General features: G+C 36.2%; 1 long non-coding RNA gene across 1 annotated transcript in view; it reads right to left on the reverse strand.

Moving 5' to 3' along the window:
• LOC145529454 (uncharacterized) overlaps positions 1 to 27393 on the reverse strand; it is a 102903-nt gene that overhangs the window by 62450 nt on the left and 13060 nt on the right. Inside the window, exon 2 of the long non-coding RNA XR_014071247.1 lies at positions 12527 to 12694. This is a non-coding gene — a long non-coding RNA (uncharacterized LOC145529454). The remainder of the gene's footprint in view (positions 1 to 12526; positions 12695 to 27393) is intronic.

Here is a 27393-nt window from a genome sequence, read left to right on the forward strand (position 1 = left end):
CATTCCTGGAAAGTGGCATTGTGATCCAGTCAATGAACAAAGGTGTTTTGTTTGTTTGTTTGTTTTCCCAGCTGGATTGAAAGATTATTATAGACAAGTGACTCCTCTGTGTCTCCTAGTCACTTCACCCCCTTCAATAACTTCTGTAGTTATCCCACAGTTATCCAGCCTTGCATGTTAAGTATGTAGGGGGCAGAGAAGGTGCCTCTTTATTTTCTAGGGATTTGTGTCAAGAACTGTATTTGAGGAGGCAGTTAACCAAGAAATAGCATTTAAGAGCCTATACATGATTTAGATGCTGCATCTTAGTCCTTGATCTTGTTCCTGATGCAGTCACAGGATAAAACTTCTGTGGGTTCTTGGACAAGGTGTGTACTGCACATAGGGAGAATGGAAATAATCAGTTGCCAGAAGGGAAAATGTGCTCCCCAAATTCTATGCTACTCCTAACACTGAGAAATTCTATGTTATTCCAAACATTGAAAGTCTATGTCTCTTCCCAAAATCTGGGCTCTGCATACATAACCAAGAGCATATGGAATTGATACTGTGCCAATTTCCAGAAAGAGGCTAAAGAAACTGATAGTTTCCACTTCCTGTCTCTTGAGGCCCTCACTTATACCCAGCTACCAGGCCATGAAGAAGCCCAAGCACCAGATGAAGAGGCCTGTCTGGAGAAATTCTCATGGAGAGAAATAGAGGCCCTGGCTGTCAGAACCAGCTGAGCTTTCAAGTCAGCTGCCAGCATTAACACACAACCGTATAAGAGGCCCAGTTTTAAAGTGGATCCTCCAGGTCCCAGGAGGACCCCGATGATATCATGTAGAATTAAGACCAGCCTTCCTTTCACCAGATTGTAGGTTGGTGATCCAAAGAACACAATGTGGTTTTATGCCAACACATTTGAAGTGGTCTGTTAAAGAACAGGCCACTAATAATAAATAATTTCTTCACATTTAACCCTCAAAACTTTCACAATGGATCGGGGTAAAAAAACCCCACAAGCCCAGATTACCTACCAGAGCCTAATAAATCCTTCTTTACTTAATCTCTGACTATATCTGACAGCATTTCTTTCCAAATTTACCATCTCTCACTATTTTTCAGGTGTTAAGAGTTTTCTTTATGTCTTCAAATCAGTCCAATATTCTTCCAACTCAGGATATTTGTCTCCTTTTTTCTGGAATATTCGTTCCCTGATTTGTGTGATTTCTTCTCATTACTCAGCTTAAATGCCACTTCTTCAAAAAACTTCATTTTAGTTACATTTGTTTCCATCACATTTCCTCCCTTTTACAGTGTCTAATTTTATTTCTTTATAGCACTTACTACTTAAATTAACTACATTAATTGATGTGTTTAATATCTGTCTCAACTACTAAATTTTAACCTTCATGGGTCAAAGACATTTTCTTCCTGTTCTCTTCAGATTCACCAAAGCAATGTGCCACGTGTATTAAGCGTTAAAAATATGTGTGAAATGAATACTGGTTGAATGGCAAACATAATTTATATTTTGTTTCTCACTTGTCAACTTTTTCTGTCATCTGGTGACATTAATATCTTATCAGACTTAGTAAGATAGGGATATTCCAAAATTTTCCATTGTAGCCACATAATTCTATACATTGCAAAAGTCAACAACAAATTTGTGTCATTTAAGGAAATGATGAATTAGGTTCTGTCATGTGTATAATTTTTAGATATAAGCAATTTGGTGGAGTACATATAATGTCCTTGCTTTTTTTTTATTTTTTAGAAAATGAAAACCAAGTACTTTTAAAACTACATAATCAAGACAATGTGGAACTGACATATGTGTGTTGTTGGGCTCAGTCAATAAGTCATTTCCAGCTCTTTGCAACCCCATAAATCACAGCCTGCCAGGTTCCTCTGTCCATGGAATTTTCCAATCAAGAATACTGGAGTGGGTTGTCATTTATTTCTTCGGGGGATAAAGGTCAATGTAACAGAATAAAGCCCAAGAATATTTAGATTTGATAAACCTCCTGGTTCATGAGATTTTGATGGTTAAAATAATAAATTTTCAAAATTTTCTAAAATGTATGGTAGGATAGGTTTTGAATCAAATGGACTATAGTCACTGAATGATTGTGAACAAATTATAGACATTCATTACTGTGTAAATCTTGCCCATCAGTTGAGTCCAGGATTTGGCCTTCTTGCAAGGCACCTAAATTTATGCTAATTTTTTAGTCTCCTCCTTACAAGCTGCTACACACATTCTTTTAAACCATCTGGTTCTAGAACAACCTAGTTTAAACAAAGTTTCATTTCAGATGATGTGTAAATAAAGGCATCACAGTCTTTTGTTGTTTATTTAAGCTAACATTCATTGGGCACATGCATTGCAAGAATTTTCTAAGCACTTTAATTGTATTAATAAAATTAATATTTTCTGTCCATTAGGTTGCTAGAATATAAATAAGCCAACTGAACTATGATGAAGTTAAGTACTGTATATCAGACAAAACACAAATTTAAATGTGACTGGATCAGAAATTCCTAGATTTTTTAATAGATCTAAACTACTTTCTTAAGTTGACATAGCTCCATGTATTTTTCTTTTTTTTTTCAGGCAAGCCCTTTACTGGGGCTCCTGCTGCAGCAGGGGGAGCAAGAATAAGTAACAGGTTCCTTTGCTCACTTGCAGGGTGGAGCTGGAGGAGGGGCTTAGGTGATTTGCTCCACCCCTGGCTCAAGGAATCCAACCCATTCCAGTGGAAGTTGACCTTGGTCCCTATAGGTCCTTGGAACAGTCAGTGAGGTGTTTCTACAGTTGCAGGGTAGCCTGGGTCTGTGGTGCTTGCCCAGCAGGAAGAAGTTTCAGAAGAAGAGTCCCTCAGCCCCTTACCCCTTAAGAATAAGGGTGGAGAGTCTCTCAGTGGGGGATGAGACAGGCTGGCACCTGGGACCCTTTGCTGCAGTGCTGCAGTGTTTGCACCTGGACAAACCTCTCCTCTTGCAACAAAATACAAAGAGAAAATATGAGACTAAAAATAACTGTGAGCATGTGCAATTAGGGCAAATCCTGGACAAAAGATACAAAGAGACCAAAACCCAACTGCCACTTCTGAAGAGCCTGGAGCAAAAGCAGGGTGTTAGAAGCAAAAGTAGGGTACTGAGCATGCCCCCTGCTCAACTCCATTTATTTTTTCTTCAGCATGTCTCCACTTGCATGTCTTACTGTCAAAACAAAGTTAATGTTAATGTTCAAAATTGATTTCATTGTCTACCCTTAGAAATGAATAACTGTCCCCTTTCTTATATTTTTATATGGAAGTGAATGGCCATTGTGACAGCCAGAAATCTGGAAGTTCCTCTTTTATGACCCTCATATTCAAATATTCTACCAAATTCTATTGACTTTATCTTCTTAATAGCTCCCTAATCAATTCAATCCAAAGCATTCCCAATCTGTCTTAGTTCAGGCTGATGCCAATACTGGTAGAAATTGCTGTAACACACTCTGAATTAGTTATCTTTATTTCCCTTGAAATCTATCCATTTCAGACATTGCTACAATAAGTAATACACCTAATAATCAAATCTGATCATGCCATCCAGGATAGATAAAATTTTGCAATGGACCTCCACTTTACATTGAATTATTATCTTTAATCATTTTATCTCTATTAGAATGTGAGTTCCTTATTTCATCTAGCCCAGCATCTAATACTAATAAAATCTGAAATATCCTTATTAAAATATTTTTTTAATGAAAAGGATATATAGATATAAACTTATTTTTAGCAAACAATGTAGAAGTTGAAAGGAGAAATTCTGGCTTACATTTTCATTACATTTTCATTGTTTTTTTGACAGTATCTAGAGTAAAACAAAAATTAAAATGAAGGGCTCACATAAATTTAAAGTGGATACCTTTAAAGGATAAATGGTATAATGACAGAGCCCCTTGAATGAATATATTTTTAAACAAATCAAGAGCATATCAGATGCTGAAGTTACCCTCTAACTGAAAATCTTATAATTAAGTTTGAAATAAGTAATAATGTTTATTAAACATTATTTGATAATGATTATTATGACAATGAATTGAGGAAGAGAGCTCAGCTTATTTTTAAAAAATCAGAAAAGTAACAGAAATCTAGTAGGTAAGAAAATCAGTCAATGGAGGTATTAAAAATGTACTTAAAAGTGAACTGAATTTTTTATTAATTGAGGCAAAGCTCAAAGAGTTTCACTTATTTTGAAAAATTGGTAGAGAATATTTGTTATCTCAGTTGTAAAATAAAAATGCCTCCTTTTTTGTTAATATACACATCTGAAAAGAGACAATTATTTCCAACTTTGCTTTGTTTGCACTTTTTTTTATTTTCTTGGTTTCTTTCTTGGCTTCTTCCTTCTTATCTCCCTCCCTTCTTTTTCCTCCTCCTTCCTTCCTTAATAAAATAAAAATATATCCAGGTATTTCATTATGTTAATAGCAACTTTTACATGATAAGTTTTATAGATAAGGAAAAATAGATGAGGCTTTTTCACACTAAAGGTAATGGTTCAGGGCTTAAAGAGATCATAAATACCAGAATCAGATTTTAACTTTCCAAGTTTTGGAGGCTCTATTCTTTACACTGCGCATGCCATATTATTCAGGCACATAGAAAGAACTAAATGAAGAGACAATAGTCTGAGGAAGGTTTTGAGCAGGTGATAAATAAAGGACTAAGGAAAAGTACACATGTTGATATACAAAATGTATGTAAATCTGTTTATATTAATATCTCTATCATTGCTATACCAGAGAAGGCAATGGCAGCCCACTCCAGTGCTCTTGCCTGGAAAATCCCATGGACGGAGGAGCCTGGTGGGCTGCAGTCCATGGGGTCGCTGAGAGTCGGACACGACTGAGCAACTTCACTTTCACTTTTCACTTTCACACATTGGAGAAGGAAATGGCAACCCACTCCAGTGTTCTTGCCTGGAGAATCCCAGGGACGGGGGGAGCCTGGTGGGCTGCCATCTACGGAGTCGCACAGAGTCGGACACGACTGAAGCAACTTAGCAACAGCAGCAGCAGCAGCATTGCTATACAAGCAATTATTTCAAATATTTGTAAGTATTTTATAAATCTAAATATAATCTAAGTATGATAATGAAATGTTTTCATATTATAATTACTTAGAGGAAATTCACATTGATAAGTAATATATAATTCCTGAAATTTTATTTAACAATTCCCTGAGTGAAATGTCATACTGGATTCTTCTGTCAGTTCAAAGCTGGATAGCATTTTTCATTTATTCAATGAAGACTATATTGTGAAATAGAAAAGTGGCAAATTAATTGTTGTTCAGACTTCTGCTTCCGTAGTAGAAGTGAAAGTCACTCAGTTGTGTCGGACTCTTTGCGATCCCATTGACAATACAGTCCATGGAATTCTCCAGGTGAAAATACTGGAGTGGGTAGCCTTTCCCTTCTCCAAGGGATCTTCTCAACCCAGGGATCGAACCCAGGTCTCTCACATTGCAGGAGGATTCTTTACCAACTGAGCCACAAGGGAAGACCCTGTAGTAGAAGATAGTAGAAGGTGGATAGAGAAACAATGAAGCTATGAAAGGACGATGCATTTTTTTCAAATTTCTTGGATTCACAGCTTAAATATTGTGAATGCCTACTATATGGAGATTTATTTTCTTTATGGTTGCTGTCAATTCCAATTCCTTTCACCAGATTCTATATAAAAGATCTGCAAAATACCATAGTGGACTTATATAAAATGTAAGTTGTTTTTTTGCTTCAGTGTACTTTAAAGAATTAGGATATGTAGGTTTAGAGAACATATATTTAGAGAACAATATATTTCTTAAGTGGCTGTATATGGACATTCAGTTCAGTCAGTTCAGTCGCTCAGTCATGTCCGACTCTTTGCGACCCCATGAACAGCAGCACCCCAGGCCTCCCTGTCCATCACCAACTCCCTGAGTCCACCCAAACCCATGTTCATTGAGTCGATGATGCCATCCAACCATCTCATCCTCTGTTGTCCCCTTCTCCTCCTGCCCTCAATCTTTCCCAGCATCAGGGTCTTTTCCAATGAGACAGCTCTTCGCATCAGGTGGCCAAAGTATTGGAGTTTCAGCTTCAACATCAGTCCTTCCAATGAACACCCAGGATTAAATTATATCATATATTCTGAATTCTTTGGGAAACTAATATTTACATATAAGTAAAATGATATTTGGCTCAGGAGGTAAAGAAACCACCTGCAATGCAAGAGACGCAGGTTTGATCCTTTCGTCAGGAAGATCTCCTGGAGGAGGAAATGGCAACCCACTCCAGTATTCTTGCCTGGGAAATTCCATGGACAGAGAAGTCTGGCAGGCTACAGTCCAAAGTGTCACCAAGTGTTGGACATGACTTAGTGACTAAACAACAATGAAGTGACATTTCCCATTATATGTAAAAGCTATTTTTTAGAAGTAACTAGTCAGGACCATTTCTTGCAAGTTTTGTGTTCAACACAGTTTGTTCTAAGAACTTTTTCAGAAACTAAACATTTAAATTTGTGTTTTGTGATGTTTATACTTATCATCGAAGGAAATTTTGTGACTAAAATGTTTAATTATAAAATGAAGATGCTAACAAGAAAAACATCTTCAAAACTATTTTTAAGGAAATTAGGATCTTCTGAATATATTAAAATTATTAACAAAGCTTTACAAATTATTAAAAGTTGATGATGATGGTAAATTGATGACAATAATGATGACTGTTAACAGTGAGTTTTTATTTATCTTTCACATGAACAGGGAAGTCAAGTCTTTCTTACTCACAGTTCTCTTCCTGTTGAGTTCAATGCCAACCCATGATAAGAGTTTTCAGTTTTGAATAACTTTGTATTTTTAAGAAACTATAGAATAATATCTTAAAGATCTTTTCTTATAAAAAAAAACTCACTCTTCTTGCAAGTCAATACAATAACGAATACTTTGGTCCAAAAAAACAAAATCAATAGGAAATATATCAATAGAAATCAAAGTTGCAAGTGTTTGATAAATTTTCAAATAATGGACTCTTCCTAGCTGAATCATTTTAATTTTGATCACTTCATAGTTTTAAGTCTCAAAAATATGATCCACTAGAACTTTTTCTAGTCAATTTTTCCTGATGTATCTTAATATAGAGAATTAAACCAAGTAAAAATGAACATTTGGTGGTATAAATTACCATACAGAGAAACTGAAAGCTTTCCAAAAATGAAATTTTTCTATATTTTATTAAGATTAGATACTGGAAATATATCATTGGGTATCAATTTAATAATAATTATAGATATGTTATTATAAGGCTATATGTGTGCATTCAATTTTTTTCTGGTTAGGAAGGAAAAAAAATATATAAACTCCTTGATTGTGTCTTTTTTTCTTAAAGTTCTTATAGTGAACTCCAAAGTTTTTACTGTCATTTCTTTCAGGAAGGGAAATTTTCTCTCTCTCTCTATCCCTTGGACTGCAAGGAGATCAAACCAGTCCATCCTAAAGGAAATCAGTCCTGAATATTCACTGGAAGGACTGATGCTTAAGCTGAAACTTCAATACTTTGGCCACCTGCCAAGAATTGACTCATTTGAAAAGACCCTGATGCTGGGAAAGATTGAAGGCAGGAGAAGAAGGGGACAACAGAGGATGAGACAGTTGGATGGCATCACCGCCTGGATGGACATGAGTTTGAGTAAGCTCCGGGAGTTGGTGATGGACGGGGGGCCTGGTGTGCTGCAGTCCATGGGGTAGCAGAGTCGGACATGACTGAGCAACTGAACTGAACTCTATCCATCTATTTATATATATCTATATTTACAAAAAGAGAAGAAAAAAAGAGAAATTACCACTTTGAACTTGTTAGTATCAAGTGAAGGTGCCATTTAACTCGAGAAACGTTTTTGAGCAATTATGATCAATGTAAACTGCAGAAAATACAAATGGAGTTAAGTATAATATTTGATATCAAGTACCTTACAAATGCATAATTACTTGGCAAGTATACAAAAGTCCTAATATAATGTGCAGGGAATACATTCCAAAAGAAATTCAAATGCAGTGATTATTCAAAAGACAAAGAAGCTACATGCAGCTGAATAATCAAAAATGAGTAAAGAAGGCCACAAAGCTGATATGAGCACTGGAAATTAAATAATTCTCATAGTGAATGATGAAACAAGTGGAGAGGACAGCATGGGAGAGGTGGAAGAGAACATGTATCTATTTAAGAATCAAGCAATGTTTCAGTTTGGCTGAGAACCTGATTTCTATAGGGATACTGGGATAAAAGCTTGGATATAAATTGTGTCCATAATGTAGTTTGGTTTGTATTCTAATAAGGGAAAAATACAATACTATTAATATATTTGATAAATACAAAATTAGGATAATTTAAGGTAGTGATGAAGCCTACAAGTTGGGAAAATGTTGGGGTTTGATTTGGGGAAAATATAGTGAATTTCTTAGATAGGGTGGTTCAGACAAAACCTCTCTTATTGATTGAACATTTAGCTAAAACATGACTAGAGAACTAGAAAATTGAGAAGGCTCAGTGGGTGAAGAATCCATCTGCAGTGCAGGAGATGCAGGTTCGATCCCTGGGTCAGGAAGATCCCCTGGAGGAGGGCATGGCAACCCTCTCCAGTATTCTTGCCTGGAGAATCCTATGGACGGGGAGACTGGCGGACTACAGTTCATAGGGTCAGATCGCAGAGTCAGAAGCAACTGAGCATGCACATCAACATTAATTTACAAGTTATCTTTCAGTGAGGTTTTGGTTATTTCAGAATTCAAGTTTAACTGTGATACAGTTATTTTTTTTTTCCTTAGAGCACAATCAACATTTAATGGTCTAAAAATTACAAGACAATAATTTATTAGCTTAAATTTAAATTAGACTTTATTTTTATCTCTTGAAATCTCTGATTGCTAAAAATCAAATCTCAACTAAGAATGACTAGAATCACATTTATTTAAGCTTAATTAACTAAACTTTAAAATTGGTATGAATCCCTTCAATTTTTGATATTCATCTCTGACTCAGCCAAATCAGAGACAGTTTCTCAGAATACAGACAAATGTTCCTACTTCAGTGCAAAACAAAATTACCAGTAAAGTAAGAGTTTATTAAGCATATATAAAAATAAACTTTTAAAATTTCCTCATGAGAAAATAGACTGAAATAAACTTTAGGAAACTTTGCAAGAGAAGAGAAATACAGGTTACTCCATTTCTCCCTCTCCCAACCCAGTAAGACCTTCTTAGCTTGGAAGTGCTATTCATTGTCTAGGACGTATAATAGTGATCTGGATCTTAAAAGATGGAGAAGGTGGTCAAAAGAGAAAAAAAATGTTTTCTATTATTTCTGTAACTGTAGTCTCTGAAGATCCTAATTAAGGGGCTTCCCTATATGTTTTCAACACTATAGTTAGGTTAAGAGTTCTCAGTTAGAAATGCCCTTCGTATAAAAGAATTGAGGTAAAAGATTGTAGCTAATAGTTCCTACATTACCACATTTTAATTGTGAAAAACAAGAAGCTTTTATCTTAAGTAAGCTTCTATTTTTCACCAGAACTATGTTAATAGATTAATAAAATATAATTATATTAATATAATAGTATATTAATATATGAAGACTACTGGATATAGAATGAGGAGCCTCTCTCAATGTCACAAAGATCAATTTCATCACAAAACGAAAGGAGAAATAATAACATCTCCTCTGTCTTCATTGTGAAAAAAAAGATGAGATAATATATGTCAGAGTTTTAGTTACCTCCTAGTCACCACGTAAATGGAAGGAATTGTTACTTACACAGACATAGTTGTAATTCTATTTCACGTTGACACTTTTATTTCCAAACAATATAATTTCTTGGGGCTTAGAAACAAAAAATTTCAAGAGCTAAAATAGGAAGTCATTGGACTATGAAGATGAAATTTCTATAATATGGACAGAACTATTTCTAGATTCATTATTATCAGTTTATTTATGGAAAAAAATGCTGATATGTCTAGTTTTCCTATTCTCCTTTCTTTAATATTGTAGTTGGAGAAAAATGAAAACTTCTAAGAATAATAAGCATAATCATTGTGACAAATCCTTTATTCAGAATATTTTTTCTACTAAAAAGGGGATTTTTGTATGTATTTCCTTTGATCATTTGTCCAATGGTCACACTGTAAGACGAGCATACTATGAATCACTGAGGTATAGGAAAAAAACAGAACCACTGTGTATATTTACTTTGATGTTTTTGAATTTATTTTACAAATATACTTTGTAATGTTCATAATAGTTTATTAGATGATAGTTTGCATATAAAATGCAAATAATTAATTACATAATATTCTACATAAATTTAGAGAAGGAAATGGCAACCCACTCCAGTGTTCTTGCCTGGAGAATCCCCTCCCCCGGAGGGACGGGGGAGCCTGGTGGGCTGCCGTCTATGGGATCGCACAGAGTCAGACACGACTGAAGCGACTTAGCAGCAACAGCAGCTACATAAATTATTTTTATTGATGGGGTGTAATTAATCAATGACACTTATGACCTTGGTTTCCAGCATGACTAAGGAGTTTAAAAAAATTGTTCAATTCCTATTAACAGAAACTTTGAGATTTTTCTGTCTTCAAAGTGTGATCTTTAATATGATTGCATGCATACTAAGTAGTTTCAGTTGTGTCTGACTCTTTGCAACCCTATGGACTGTAGCCTGCCAGGCTCCTCTGTCTATGAGACTCTCCAGGCAAGAAAACTGGAGTGGATTGCCATGTCCTCCTCCAGAGGATCTTCCCGACCCAGGAATCAAACCCATCTCCTGCATCTCCTGCATTAGCAGGTGATTTCTTCACCACTAGCCCCACCTGGGAAGCCCCTGAATACTTAAGATACTTAGACTTGATAGCTAGACACTTACTAAGAGTTCTAGTGATACTGAGACAAACAAGACACAGTTCACCTGATGCTAAAATTCTTACATTCTTCTGGAGAGAATACATAAATTGGCAATAACAATTGAAAGATACAAATGGAAGGATGGGAATAAACAGAGACGCTATGTACTACATAATTTGCTATGCAAACTGGGATGCTTGAGAGTGAAAGAAGTCATTCTTAATAATACAGCTAAGAAGAGAGATATAAACTAGGACAAAATGTGAATATAGAGGACTTATGTACACCCTGGTGATGGGGGAGCATACAAGATCACCCACCTATAACTGAGAGGGGCGTCAGGAAAAGTTTCAGGAAGGAAGTAACATCTGCACTGCTCAAAAGGATTTACTGATATTTAATAAGGGAAACAGTGAATAGGAGAAGGGAATGAGTGTCCCAGTATCTTGCTTCAAACCTTCCCTTGTATATATAAAATAGATAACTAATAAAGAAAGAAAGAAAGTGAAGTCACTCAATTGTGTCCGACTTTTTGTGATCCCATGGACTGTAGCCTACCAGGCTCCTCCGTCCATGGGATTTTCCAGGCAAGAATACTGGAGTGGGTTGCCATTTTCTACTCCAGGAGATCTTCCCGACCCAGGGATTAAACCCAGGTCTCACACATTGTAGGCAGACGCTTTACCGTCTGAGCCACCAGGGTCCACTAGATAAATAATAAGGACCTACTATATAGCACAGGGAAGCACTGAGTAGAGACTCCATGTTCTGTAATGATCTAAATGGAAAAGAATCTTTTTATAAAGTGGATATACGTGTAGCTGATTCACTTTACTATACAGCAGGAAAAGTCAACCCACTCCAGTATTCATGCCTGGAGAATCCCATGGACAGAGGAGCCTAGAGGACTATAGTCCATGGGGTCACAAAGAGTCGGACACAACTAAAGCGACTTAGCACACAGACACAGCAGAAACTCACACAACATTGCAAATCAACCATACTCCAGTAAAAATTAATTGAAAAAAAGAAGCTTCTCTTGATAAAAGGTACAAAGGCCTAAAAGCAAAACATCAGAACAACAGCAAATCCTGCTGTGAGACTGAAGTGCTATGGCCTAGAGTCTGGCAAGTGGCAGGTGGCGAGGAGGGAGGCAGACCTGCATACACAAGAAGGACAGAAAACTGCTTGCTCAGCAGGGGCTAAAAAACCTCTCACAGGAGTCAAGCCATGTCTCCAAAGTCACACTGATCACAGTTGGCTGACTTGAAACTTTGAGTTTGTGTGTCCTGGAGCCCAGGACAAGGATGCATCTTGTATGTTCTAAGAATTACCTTTCCCAATTAAGTGCCCCAGGGACCTGTTAAAAATAAAGTATGACATTTTATGTTGAAATTCTAAGGATTGTGAAAGATACTCCCTTATGCGTTATCTTATAAAAAGCATATGTTAATAGTTGTTCAAAGTATTAACACATGGCCTAAGAATTAGCAGGAAAACAATTTACATTCTTTAAGAAATCTGCAGGTCATCATACTGCTTAACACTGTAACATCATTACCCATGTATTCATAGACTTTGTGCAGTTTTGAAAAATAATAAATACCTGAGATATTGGTAAACTTGTCTTCAGAGTCCTGCGAAGATTTCCAGTGTTCTGAGGCTTGAAGTGGTGGTTGACTGTACCAATCCCTTAGGGCATTCAGTTACAACACTGCGGTAATTAACCAGAGCAAGCTGTCCATGAAGTCAGCTCTGATTAACTCAAGGGATTCTAGAAAGGTAAAGATGGGATTTAAATTAAAATGTTATAGAAAGTAAGAAAGGTTAACAAAAATTACCCTTTATCTTGCCTTTAAAACTTTTGGCAACCCTATCTAATCCACCCAACACAGAGGTGTCCTGTGCCATCGAATTATCTGACTGACGGTCCTGTAAACAGGAAGAACTCATGTTGTAAGGACATCTAGTTTTTCAGTCATGTTGGACTTCATGGCTTTTCAGAAATAAATCTGTAATATCTAATAAATCTGAATAGCTCTATACTATTATTGTGATATGTGGTAGCCAGGAGCTCTAGGCAAATATTTATATTTTAACAGGGGTTTTCTGGAAACAAGAAATTAACATAAATTATTGAATTTATTGGTCTTATTACCTAAAGATGCTGGGCTAAACATCTGGAGGCAATGGGTTTTTGACCTTTTAAATTCCAGGGTTCACCTTTACAGCAAGGCTCCCTGACTTATTTATTTTGCATTCAGTGACACTGGCATATTCTTCTTTTGGTGAGAAAGCAGAGGTGTCGTAACCAAAGGCCACACGGTGTTTTCAGCTTGCATGCCTTCCTCAGTAATAAAGGAGGAAAGTGAGTTTTCATGGGGCAGCTTCATGCAATGAATATGTTTTGAAATAGCCAACTTTCTGAATGACTATTCAACTAGGAAATTTCATCCAATTTCCAGCTAGGAAAGTTCATTCAGTTTCTCAAAGGAGAAATTCTATCAGCCTTAAGTGACAGTTTTTACCATTTAGCACAGATGTTTTCCTGTTATAAATACATTTAGTAAGAGCAGAATGACAGAAACAAAACCTGCAGCTGGCACAGTGGCTAGCAGCTTTCCCCATCGTACACCTCAAAACCTAACCATTGTGGACCCTCTGGCTGCTTAAAAAACCCACTGCAGGAGGTCTTCTGGCTTCTGCTGGTTTGAGGATACCCCTGAAGCTGGGCATCTGAATGACAATGGCTAAATTCCACCCAGGCACAAGGCAGGCCAAATGACCTCACTGCATCCTCTGACAGCCAATTAAATGCTATTTGACTAAATATTGATATTTCTTTGTTTTTCCTTTGGGAGGGGGGAACAGTCGTAATCATTCTGATATCTGGCTTGGGTTCCGAAAAAATGATGGCTCATGTTACACAGAGTCGGACACGACTGAAGCGACTTAGCAGCAGCAGCAGCATGTTACATGATCAGTTTATAGTAAGGAAGACTTATATCTTGAGATTGGAACTGCTACTTACTTACTAATATATACTCTTGCTCTTTGTCAGGTGCAGGGCACTTCCTGTGTTCTGAAATTGCTACTTCTTTCTGCCCTATTCTAGGATTCTATCAGAGACTGTGCCATCTACAAGTGTTATGACTTTTGACGAATATTTGGATCTCATTTTCATCATCTCTAATCTATGTTAATTGAACTATGCTTCTCATTTTTCATCTGAAAAATACTTAAATCTACACCAGTACTTCTCCTTCCTTTCCTTCATTGAATTAGTGGATTTTCAAGACTCTCATATCAGCCTTTCAATGAAATTATCAATCTATGGAAAGTGCAGGAAACAGGGAACCAATTAAAATGACACCACAGAGGGCAAGCAAGTACAATCCAGATAAGGGGAATGAGATAAATTCTCCAGCAGGTATTTAGCAAGGAAAAAAACACAGAGAGAAATAAGAAAAGAGAGAAAGAGATCTGGTGCTAGGATAAGGAACATGCGGATTTTAAAAGAGTATCAACAAATTCTTACATATAAACATTAATAAAATCTTAATTTGAAAAACAACAATAAAAATTTGTGAGAAAATCAGAAAATTTGAACTTTGATTACTGGACATTAAGAAATTATCATTAAGTTTTAAGTGTGAAAAGATTTTGTTGTTATGCTTTTTAAAAATGCATCTTTATCTTACAGATGCAGTTGAAACATTTGTGGAGGAAATGAAATATTGTGTGATTTTTATCTCAGTATAAAACTGGAGAGTAAAGAAGTGCTATGGGTAAAAAGAATTGTGAAAGTTACAAAAGTCATGATAAGCCATGAGTTATGGGTATATGTTTAAAATTTTCAATAATAAATGTTTAAATGTGCTTACATAATTAAAAAGTAAATGCTGTTGATAAAAATAATATATAGAATTCTTATCCTAAACATAATTTCAATCTTGTTTAATAAATGATGGATCTGATTTATATATACTGAACTTGAGAGCTTGAAAGACAAGGTCCTTTGGCACAAACAAAGTATTCATAAAACTAGTCATCATTCTGAGTGCTTCTGATTTCATTGATTATATACTGAACATGTCTTTTTACATGTCCTAGTCGTTTCTCCCTTTATTAATCTGTTTATTCTTAATTTACTCCTCCTCTTAAAAGGGCAAAGAATCCTTTACTGCTGTTAGAATATAACCAGAGAATTTTTGCTACCATCACTACAAGATATAAATTATAATCACAGATGTGTATTTCACCAAAACAAGAAAAGGCTACATCCTTTCACTCACATTCATTCAATAAAATACACAGATCCCTAGGAAGCCTACATGTTTGCTAGCATAAAAATGCAAATTAGGTTTCATTTTACTACTTAATTCTGGCACAGTTTTCAGAAATGTTCTTCAGGGGAGAATAAAAACTTTATTTACAAATAATTAGTAGTAAAGCCTCTTCATGGGTCACAGACTTATCATGGCAAAGGGGCTTGTGTAAATCAATGAAGCTATGAGTCATGGTGGGCAGGGCCACCCAAGACACACGGATCATGTTGGAGAGTTCTGACAAAATGTGGTTCACTGGAGGAGGGAATGGCAGACCACTTCAGTATTCCTGCACTGAGAACACCATGAACAATATGAAAAGGCAAAAGATATGTCACCAGAATATGAGCCTGCAGGTTTGAAGGTGTCCAATATGACATGGAACAACAGACTGGTTCCAAATAGGAAAAGGAGTACGTCAAGGCTGTATATTGTCACCCTGCTTATTTAACTTATATGCAGAGTACATCATGAGAAACGCTGGGCTGGAAGAAACACAAGCTGGAATCAAGATTGCTGGGAGAAATATCAATAACCTCAGATATGCAGATGACATCACCCTTATGGCAGAGAGTGAAGAAGAACTAAAGAGCCTCTTGATGAAGGTGAAGGAGGAGAGTGAAAAAGTTGGCTTAAAGCTCAACGTTCAGAAAACTAAGATCATGGCATCTGGTCCCATCACTCCATGGGAAATAGATGGGGAAACATTGGAAACAGTGTCAGACTTTATTTTTTGGGCTCCAGAATCACTGCTGATGGTGACTGCAGCCATGAAATTAAAAGACGCTTCCTCCTTGGAAGGAAGGTTATGACCAACCAAGATAACATATTTAAAAGCAGAGACATTACTTTGCCAACAAAACTCCATCTAGTCAAGGCTATGGTTTTTCCAGTGGTCATGTATGGATGTGAGAGTTGGATGGTGAAGAAAGCTGAGCGCCACAGAATTGATGTTTTTGAACTGTGGTGTTGGAGAAGACTCTTGAGAGTCCCTTGGACTGCAAGGAGATCCAATCAATCCATCCTAAAAGAGATCAATCCTGGGTGTTCATTGGAAGGTCTGATGTTGAAGCTGAAGCTCCAATACTTTGGGCACCTCATGCGAAGGGTTGACTCACTGGAAAAGACCCTAATGCTGGGTAGGATTGGGGGTGGGAGGAGAAGGGGATGACAGCGGATGAGATGGTTGGATGGCATCACCAACTCGATAGACATGGGTTTGGGTAGACTCTGGGAGTTGGTGATGGACAGAGAGGCCTGGCGTGCTGCAATTCATGGGATCGCAAAGAGTCGGACACGACAGAGCGTCTGAACTGAACTGAACTAAATATGCCACTGGGGTTGAATTAAGAAATAGCTCCAGAAACAAGATAGAGGCTGGACCAAAGGGGAAATGATGCTCAGCTGTGGATGTGTCTGGTGCCGGAAGTAAAGTTTGATGTTGTAAAGAACAATGTTGAATAGGAACCCGGAATATTAGGCCCATGAATCAACATAAATGGGATGTTGTCAAGCAGGAGATGGTAAGAATGAGCATCAACATCTTAGGAGTCAGTGAATTAAAATAGAGGGGAATGAGAGAATTTACTTTAGATGATCGTTATATACACTACTGTGAGCAAGAATAACTTAGAAGATATAGAGTAGCCCTCACAGTCAAAAAAAGATTCTGAAATGCAGTACATGGGTGCAGTATCAAAAATGACAGAATGATCTCAGTTCATTTCCAGGGCAAACCATTCAACATCACAGTAATTGAAGTCTATGCCCCAACCACTGATGCTGAAAAAGTTGTTGAATGGTTCTCTAGAACACTAAAAAAATGTCCTTTTCATCTACAGGGATTGGAATGCAGAAGTAGGAAGTCAAGAGGTGCCTGGAGTAGCAGGCAAGTTTGGCCTTGGAGTATGAAATGAAGCAGGGCTGCAAAGGCTAACATAGTTTTATCAAGAGAATGCACTGGTCATCACAGACACCCTCTTCCAACAAGATAAGAGATGTCTCTACACATGTACATCAACAAATGGTCAATACTGAAATGAGATTGATTATATTTTTTTTGCAGTGAAGATGGAGAAGCTCTATACAGTCAGCAAAAACATAACCTGGAACTGACTGTGACTCAGATCATCAGCTCCTTATTGCAAAATTCAGACTTAAATTGAAGAGAGTAGGGAAAACCACTAGGCCATTCAGGTATGACCCAAATCAAATCCCTTATTATTATATAGTAGAAGTGACAAATAGATTCAAGAAATAAGATCTGGTAGACATAATGCCTTAAGAACTGTGGACAGAGGTTCATAACTATGTACAGGCGAAAGTGACCAAAATCATACCCAAGAAAAAGAAATGCAAGAAGGCAAAGGGATTGCCTGAGGGGGCCTTACAAATAGCTGAGAAAACAAGAGAAGTGAAAGGGAAAGTAACAAGGGAAAGATTTACCCAACCAAATGCAGACAGTTCCAGAGAATAGCAAAGAGACATAAGAAAACCTTCTTCAATGAACAATGCAAAGAAATAGAGAAAAACAGTAGAATGGGAAAGACTGGAGATCTCTTCAAGGAAATTGGAATATCAAGGGAACATTTCATGCAAGGATGGCTACAATTAAGGGCAGAAACAGTAAGGAACTAGTAGAAGCAGAAGAGAGTAATAAAATGTGGCAAGAATACACAGAAGAACTATACAAAAGAGATTTTAATGATCAGGATAACCATGATGCTTTGGTCACTCACCTAGAGCCCGACATCCTGAGGGTGAAGTAAAGTGGGTCTTAGGAAACATTACTATGAACAAAGCTAGTAGAGGTGATGGAATTCCAGCTGAGCTATTTAAAATCCTTAAAGATCATGCTGTGAAAGTGCTACACTCAATATGCCAGCAAATTTGGGAAACTCAGAGGTGGCCACAGGATTGGAAAAGGTCAGTTTTCATTCCAACTCCAAAGAGCAATGCCAAAGACGTTTCAAACTACTATACAATTGTGCTCATTTCACATGCTAGCAAGGTTATGCTCAAAATCCTTCAAGCTAGGCTTCAGCAGTACTTGAATTGAGAACTTCCAGATGTATAAGCTGGATTTAGAAAAGGCAGAGGAACCAGAGATCAAATTGCCAACATCGATTGGATCATAGAAAAAGCAAGAGAGTTCCAGAAAAATATCTACTTCTGCTTCATTGACTATGGGAAAGCCTTTGACTGTGTGGATCACAAAAAAAACTGTGGAAAATTCTTAAAGAAATGGGAATAACAGAACACTTTATCTTTCTCCTGAGAAACCTGTATGCAAGTCAAGAAGCAACAGTTAAAACCTAACATGGAACAACAGACTGATTCAAAATTGGGAAAGGAGTACAACAAGGCTATATATTATCACCCTGCTTATTTAACTTATATGCAACTTATATATCATGCGAAATACCTGGCTGGATGAACCACAAACTGAAATCAAGATTGCTGGGAGAAATATCAACAACCTCAGATATACAGATGATACCACTCTAATAGAATGTGAAGAGGAACTAAAGAGGCTCCTCTTGATGAAAGTGAAAGAGGACAGTGAAAAAGCTGGCTTGAAATTCAACATTCAAAAATCTAAGACCATGGCATCTGGTCTCATCACTTCATGGCAAATAGAAGGGGAAAAAGTGGAAGCAGTGACAGATTTTATTTTCTTGGGCTCCAAAATCACTGTGGACAGTGACTGCAGCCATGAAATTGAAAGATGCTTGCTCCTTGGAAGAAAATCTATGATAAACATAGTCTATTAAAAAGAAAAGTCATCACTTTGTCAACAAAGGTTCATATAGTCAAAACTATGGTTTTCCCAGTAGTCATGCCCAGATGTGAAAGTTGGACCATAAAGAAAGCTGAGTGCTGAAGAATTGATGCTTTTGAATTGTAGTGCTAGAGAAGATTCTTGAGAGTATCTTGGACTGAAAGGAGATCAAACCAGCCAATCTTAAAGGAAATCAACTCTGACGATTCATTAGAAGGACTGATGCTGGAGCTGAATCTCCAATACTTTGGCTACCTGATGCAAAGAGCTGATTCATTGGAAAAGACCCTAATGCTGGGGAAAATTGAAGGCAAAAGGAGAAAGGAGTGGTAGAGGATGAGATAGTTAGATAGCATCATTAACTCAATGGACATGAATTTGAGCAAACTCTGGAAGATATGAAGAACAAGGGAACCTGCTATGCTGCAGTCCATGGGGTTGCAAAAGTCAGACATGACTTCACACCGAAACAACAACAGCAACAATTAGTGAAGCTTCACTTTATAAAAAAATCTACCTAAAATATTTTTTTTCTGATAAAATTTATTAAATTTTATTTACACATTTCCTTTTGGTATTTCTTAGAAATAAACTGAAAAAATGTGTCAATATATAACAATATTGATAAAAAATATGCCATTGATACCAATTACTTGTTTTGGTGATGATACATTTTCTGTGACAATAATGTATTTTCAAATTTTAAAGAAAGATTGCTATTTCAATTTTTTAAAAATAGTATAGTAGATACAGAAACTCCAAAATTATAAATTATAATAATCTATATTTTTCTGAATATAGATGAATGAAATACAAATGAAAAATGCTATTCTATGATTTTTATGTTAATATTATTTCTTATATTAATATTGGTAAGACTTGATTATATTCAAGCTGTCAAATATATTATTGACCCAGGTATATTAATTTTTAAAAGACAAGCCAGCCTTATGTTGCAACATTCCCATGAATTGCACCTGTAATTATGACGGAAGATGTTTATAATTTATATGAAACTTATAATGAAAGCAAAGTCATTCACTTTTTTCTCTAGTAATTTACATGTGTTTTTTCATGCAGTTGGAAAACCTCAAGTGTTTTCAAAGAGGTTTTGCTGCTTGCTCAAGAATACAATATTAATCATAAGATTTTCATGTTATTGACATAAACTATGAGCTAAGAATTTTAACTCAAAACATGGAAACTGAGAGGACTGTTGCTTATAAATCTGTACAATTTTACATAAGTTTTTACTCTAAAGACATTTTAAATAAGTCCCAAGCTAAAGTTTAGAAGATATATCAAGTCATAAAAGGCATTTAGAGTTGTTCCAAGATTACTAATGTTTATTACATAAAAGAAGTCCAAAATCTACCTATGAATTTATTTCAATGCCTGATTTTTTGGCCCAAAATGTATTCTAAAATAAACCTCACATGACAGAATCCACAAAGTGTAACCTGTGAAAATCCATTTAGTACTGAACAACACCCAGGTTCATTGCCATGGCTATTGTGGACATAATTGTCCAACATTCACACGCAACTTAATTTGCCAAAACATTAATTCTCAAAATGATTTCTTCTCCGTCGTGATTTCTTCCTAAGCCAATATCTGGTATGTGATCACTTGATGTCACCTAACTAGCAAATGGAAAATACTACATTGAGCTTGAACAATGGAGAGAGCTTTGGAACTAAAAGTTTGAGTCCTGGCACCATGATTGGGCAAATCATTCAGCCTCCTTGAATCTCCAGTTTTCTCCTTTTTGAAATGACAATAAAAATGTTTAACATTCATGGCTTGTCAACTGCTTTATTGAATTTTCATCCAAAAAACATTTATTGATCCTTTATCATAAGCTACTTATATGTGATACTTGATTTTAGAGACATAATTTTCATTATATTTTAAAGTTCAAAGAATTTATTTTAGAATAAGTCACTAAGACAAATAACTCAACATGTCATGGTGTGATAAGTGCAATCACAAAGGTATGCACATTTTCTCTAAAGCAAAAGAAAGACATATGTAAATTTTACGAAAGGGTTGGGGAAAGTCTTCTTAGGAACACTGATTCTTTGAAAGACATTTGAGCAAAAGAGTTAACTAGATAAAGATACGGAGAGAAGGTACAGACAAAGCAGAAAGCATGTAAACAGACATGAAAGTATTTACTTCAGAGCTTGGATAGTAACTCCTATTATGTCATTTAGGCTTTTCATCAATTTTAAGACACTTGTTTTTCCCACAGTTTTACTTCATGGGAAAAAAACAGTGCATTTTACAGCCAATGATGCCTTATAATCACCATCAGCCAGATGACAATTGTTAGCGTTGGTTGCTCAGTCATGTCATTCTTTGGGACCTCATGGACAGTAGCCCGCCAGGCTCCTCTGTCCATGGATTCTCCAGACAAGAATACTGGGACAGGATGCCATTCCCTTCTCCAGGGGATCCTTCCCCACCCAGGGATTGAACCCGTGTCTCTTATGTCTCCTGCACTGTAGGTGGATTCTTTACCATCTGAGCCACCAGGGAAGCCTAACAAATTGTTAGAAATTTGTGTAAAAACTTTCACTGATGTCTCTTATTAAGAGGAAGCAAGAGCCAAGATCAATATATTGTGGATTTGGTGAAATACAGAGAAAAATATAGAGATGGAGATGAAGATGGAGACAGAATAGGGAGAGGGAGGAGGAAGGGATGGTAGGACAGAGAAAGAGAAGAAGAGATATCTGCTCTTTCACTGTGAATTTCTATAAATTCTTTTCTATACATCTCTTACATTTTTAAAATTGAGGCAGAGTTGACTTACAATATAATTTCAGTTTCAGGTATTCAACATGGTGGTTTGATATTTTTATAGATTACACACAAATCAAAGTTACTATAAAATATTGACTATATTCCTTGTGCTGTAAATCTCATCCCTGTGACTTTTTTATTCCATAACTCATAATTTTTACTTTTTAATTCCCATCACCCATTTCACCTCTCCCCACACCTATTGTTCCTTTCTATTTACACTGATTTACTTTTCAGCTACTTATCCACAGATAACTATTAACACCTGATGAACTTCCGTGCTATTTTCACCTGAATTACTTATGAAGAAGACTTTAGTGTACCCTCAACAAACTGTGGAAAATTCTTAAAGAGATGGGAATAACAGACTATCTTACCTGCCTCCTGAGAAATCTGTATGCAGGTCAAGAAGCAACAGTTAGAAACAGACATGGAACAACAGACTGGTTCAAAATTGGGACAGGAGTACCTCAAGGCTGTATATTGGCACTCTGCTTATTTAACTTATATGCAGAGCACATCATGTGAAATGCTGGACTGCACAAAGCATAAGCTGGAATCAAGATTTTCAGGAGAAACATCAATAACCTCAGATATGTAGATGATAGAAAGTGAAGAGGAACTGAAGAGCCTCTTGATGAAAGTGAAAGAGGAGAGTGAAAAAGCTGGCTTAAAACGCAACATCCAAAGAATTAAGATCATGGCATCCGGTCCCATCACTTCGTGGCAAATAGATGGGGAAACAGTGGAAACAGTAACAGACTTTATTTTCTTGGGCTCCAAAATCACTGCAGAGGGTGACTGCAGCCATGAAATCAAAAGACACTTGCTCCTTGGAAGAAAAGCTATGACAAACCTAGACATTGTATTAAAAAGGAGAGACATCGCTTTGCCAACAAAGGTCCATCTAGTCAAAGCTATGGTTTTTTCAGTAGTCACGTATGGATATGAGCCGTTTAGTCACTCAGTTGTGTCTGACTTATTGCAACCCCATGGACTGAAGCCTGCCAGGCTCTTCCGTCCATGGAATTCTCCAAGCAAGAATACTGGAGTGGGTTGCCATTTCCTTCTCTAATGAATATGAGAGTTGGACCATAAAGAAGGCTGAGTGCCGAAGACTGATGCTTTCAAACTGTGGTGTTGGATAAGATTCTTGAGATTCCCTTAGACTGCAAAGAGATCAAACCAGTCAATCCTAAAGGAAATCAGTCCTGAATATTAATTGGAAGGACTGATGCTGAAGCTGAAGCTCCAACACTTTGGTCACCTGATGGGAAGAGCCAACTTATTAGAAAAGACCCTGATGCTGGGAAAGATTGAAGGGAGGAGGAGAAGGGAACGACAGAGGGCAAGATGGTTGGATGGCATCATGGACTCGATGGACATAAATTTGAGCAAGCTCCAGGAGATGGTGAAGGACGGGGAAGCCTGGCACGCTGCAGAGTCGGATATGGTTGAGAGACTGAACAACAACAACAACAACAAAGTTCGTGCTTCCTTATGAAATAAAATACAAATTAATTTAAAACGCAAGCTAAACTTCTCCTTCCAGAATAATTTATAAGTATATCTATAATCAACAATTGACACATCCCCGGGTCAACACTCTGTATCATATTCTAGATGCTTCCAAACACGTTCAAAGCAAAGGTGCTGCTTTCCTGAAAATAATAACCCTGGAATTTATTCTGTACTAAACTTATAGCAGATTAAAGCCAAGCATACACTATTCTGGTTCTTCTATTCGTTAACAAATTATTGGAAGACTTTTTAAACGATAAGGAGAAGTCTAATCAAAATTTACTTTTAACCCATAGTATTCTGAACACTTGTTTTTCATATTAGTTGAACTATCTATAATTCACTACATTTTAAACATTTGTTTTTGTGTTTCTCCAGTAGACTGTGAACTCTCTAAAAGTTTGATCCTTTGTGAGTTGTTTGTTTCTGAAAATTGACAAAGGACCTTACACTTGTTAAGGAAATGGAAAATGATGTTTAAATATTTAACTATATTATTCAATTAAATAATTAAATTTATAATTTAATTTTTGAACATATAAACACACACAAGCAACATTACGGATGTTACTGATAAAGAACATACTAGACCAAAAGCTCATAATTTAAACTGAGAATAAAGTTTTTTCTTCATTTCACAAATAAAACACATGTTAATGGTATCCATCTAATCAAATCACCTAATTTGGATATCTAAAGATATCTGACTCAGATGCAAGTAGTAATCAAATGCAGAGATATCAAAATTTTAAACTTCCATGAAGTTTAGGTAATTACAGAAAAAAAGTGGAATAAGACAGGAATTACCAAAAAATAGCACATGAACCATTCATTGGGTAGATTTGTCCTCATGAACAATTATAAATAAAACCTACTTATACTATTCATATAACAATTTAAAAGATAAGGAAGTACTCTAACCATTTAATATTTTTACCAAAGAAATGAAATAATTTTACATGTAATAGTGAAGTATTTATATTTGGGAGGTAAGAGATCTACAAGTGTCATCAGATGCTGAAAAATGTTTTTGTATTATTTACATTAAAAAGCAAATATAAGAAATGATTAAGGGTTAACTGTGAGGTTTTTAGGGCTTCCCTGGTGGCTCAGTGGTAAAGAACCTGCCTACCAGTGCAGGAGACATGGGTTTGATTCCTGGCTCAGGAAGATCCCCTCGAGAAGGAAATGTCAATCCACTCCAGTATTCTTGCTTGGGAAATCCCATGGACAGAGGAGCTTGGTGGGCTACAATCCATTGGGGTTGCAAAGAGTCAGACAGGACTTAGTGACTGAGCATGCAGGCACATGAGGTTTTAAGGAAAAGCTTCATATTAAAGTCAGATGAGACAAAAAGTAAAAATTTCTACAGTACAATCTCTTCTAAATTAGGCAGGATGCATCCAGTACTTCAGGAAAATCAGGTTAGAATGATCAAAGATCCATCATCCCTAAAGCAACTAATTTTGAGCATTTCTTTCATTTAACCAGTGAATTTACCTAAATTTACTTCTTGTATAACCATTTTTTTGCTGTTAAATTGCATTCTCTGTTGTTAATATGAGTGCAATAGATTGCTTTAAAATATCAATAATACATCAGCCTACTGACTATGCTTCCATTTAAAGAGTAAATTTCTTTACATAGTCTGCATGTGTTGGCAGACATCCAGCTCTTATTTTGTATCACACAATGAGAAGAGTTTTAAAACAAACAAACAAACAAGTAAACAAACCAAAACCCATTTCAGAGTGTTTTATTTAGTGAAAACATTTATCCGACTTTCCTAACACTTCACACTGGGAACTCAGCAACTCCGGAGGGCAGAACACTTTAGAATCACCTATTGCTCTTAGCCGACAAGGAAGGCTTCTAGAAATAATTGCTCTAACAACTGCCAAAAGGTTTCCACAGTCTTTTAAGCTAGCACAGAACAGCTTTGATGGTCAGCTACAACCTGCCTCCTCAAACAACCAGGATTCACATGGCCACATATTGTATTTCTGAAAGGTTTCTCCAGCAGGAACTCTCTGGATGATTGAGGAGTCCAGCTACTGTGGGCCCAGGCTCCTCCTTATCAATACGCTCACGGTCTGAACCCCAGGTTATTCTGCATTTTGCTAGAATACGATTGGGGGTGTAGGGAGTAAAATTTTCAACCGCAGACAATTACACAAATCCATCCACTCAGGTTTTAGAAAATAACAAGCATTAGAAAAAGCAAGCTTAGGGACCATGTCTTAGCATGCTATCTGAATATACAGCCTTAGCGTATATAATCAAAGGGACATGTTTAATAAAATATTTTATAAACATCTAACCTTCCAAATGCAGTAAAATCCGAATCACTGGATTTTCTTCCAGCAAAAAAAAAAAAAAGTCTATTAACTAACATTTGGATATAATAATAAATGTTATGTGAAATAATGGACATATGTAGTAGATTGTATTCTTCATGTGAACATAAGTCAACAAGTAGCCTTGTTTCTGGGAGATATAAATGGTAGTACAAGCTAGTTGCTACCTATTATCAAGGAAATTATAGATTAGTGAGAACACATAAAGAATTCATTTGCATATATATGGTAAGTGTCTTCTGAAATTGGCAACCAAAAAAATCGGTTTTCAGGATGACATTCATGGTGAGTACATTGTATTATGCTCTGATATTTGAAAATATATAGTGTGCACATTTATCATTTTCACTTCCTCTGTTCATATGCATGTGTGTGTATGTGTGTATTTGGATGCATGCTCACGTGTATAAACTAGGACCATCCATCTCCACAAATATAATACCAAAGTCAATATACTGCTTTCTGTCATGTGAAAAGCAGTATCTGTAAGTCTAATGCACTAAAATTAATCTTCGTGGACTCAAACAAAATATCCATGCTCAAAATATTTTCTTCAACAAAGAATAGGTTTTTTATCTTATATATGACTTTCAAGGTCATAATCTTGGGCCTTGAAATTGCACTTTAACAAAGTATTTCTTTAATAGGGGCATTTAGAAAAAAATATTTTAATAATGGAATCAAACTTAGCATGAAAGGATGCTTAAAATAGTATATGTTCAGGGATGGCAGAAGTCATTCACAATATACAAGCAAATATATATGTGTATATATATATAAACACATACATATATTTTTAAAGTAGCAATGAAATGATAACATTTCTCATTTATAACTACATACATATGAAAAAAATTAATAGAAGATACAGCAGAGCAATAATTTGAATCAGTGGTGTGCGTATATAATGTTCTAGCTGCATGATAAATTAAATAATTTACACTAGAGTTTAATATCTCATAATTTAAGTTGACTGTATGTCTATAAAAATTAACCTTCACTTTAATATCTAAATATTAACTATTAGCTCCAGACTTATTTTAAATATATCCAAATTATATATTCATCCTAAAGATATTTGTAAGAATTGCTTCTTGCCTTTAGCATATCAAAATATTTCACATTCACACCTGACAGTTTCCCATACAATTTCATTACAGTATTTCATTATTTATGATGCTGTACATCTAAGATACAAAACTGTGATTTCTCCTCTATTTTGTCCTCCAGATCTTTTGGAACAATGTACATGCAGGAATTTTATAAAATTCATTACTAGGAAGTGCTGTCTGGCAAGCACTCCCATTTTCTTATTCCAGTCGCCAAAATAGCTGGTGAAATTTGCAAGCCAGCAACCACTTCATCTAGGGCAGGCCCTTGTACTATAAATCCATAACTAATCAGGGTCAGCTGATAATGAAGGCAACTTTTGAAAAATGTCTGTTCTGGGGGAAAAAATCTCTGCTGCAATCCTATGTAGCCTCCTCAAATTCTATGCTCTACCATGTAGATTCAAATTATGTTGGTTTGACTAATATAACAATTTGTGCTGTCACTTAAGTCATGTCCGATTCTTTTCGACCCTGTGGATTGTTGCCGGCCAGGCTCCTCTGTCCGTGGGACTCCCCAGGCAAGAATACTGGAGTGGGTTGCCATGCCCTCCTCCAGGGGATCTTCC

This window comes from Giraffa tippelskirchi, chromosome 12 (assembly GCF_054371585.1).
Source record: "Giraffa tippelskirchi isolate mGirTip1 chromosome 12, T2T-mGirTip1v1.2.pri, whole genome shotgun sequence".
NCBI lineage: Eukaryota > Metazoa > Chordata > Mammalia > Artiodactyla > Giraffidae > Giraffa > Giraffa tippelskirchi.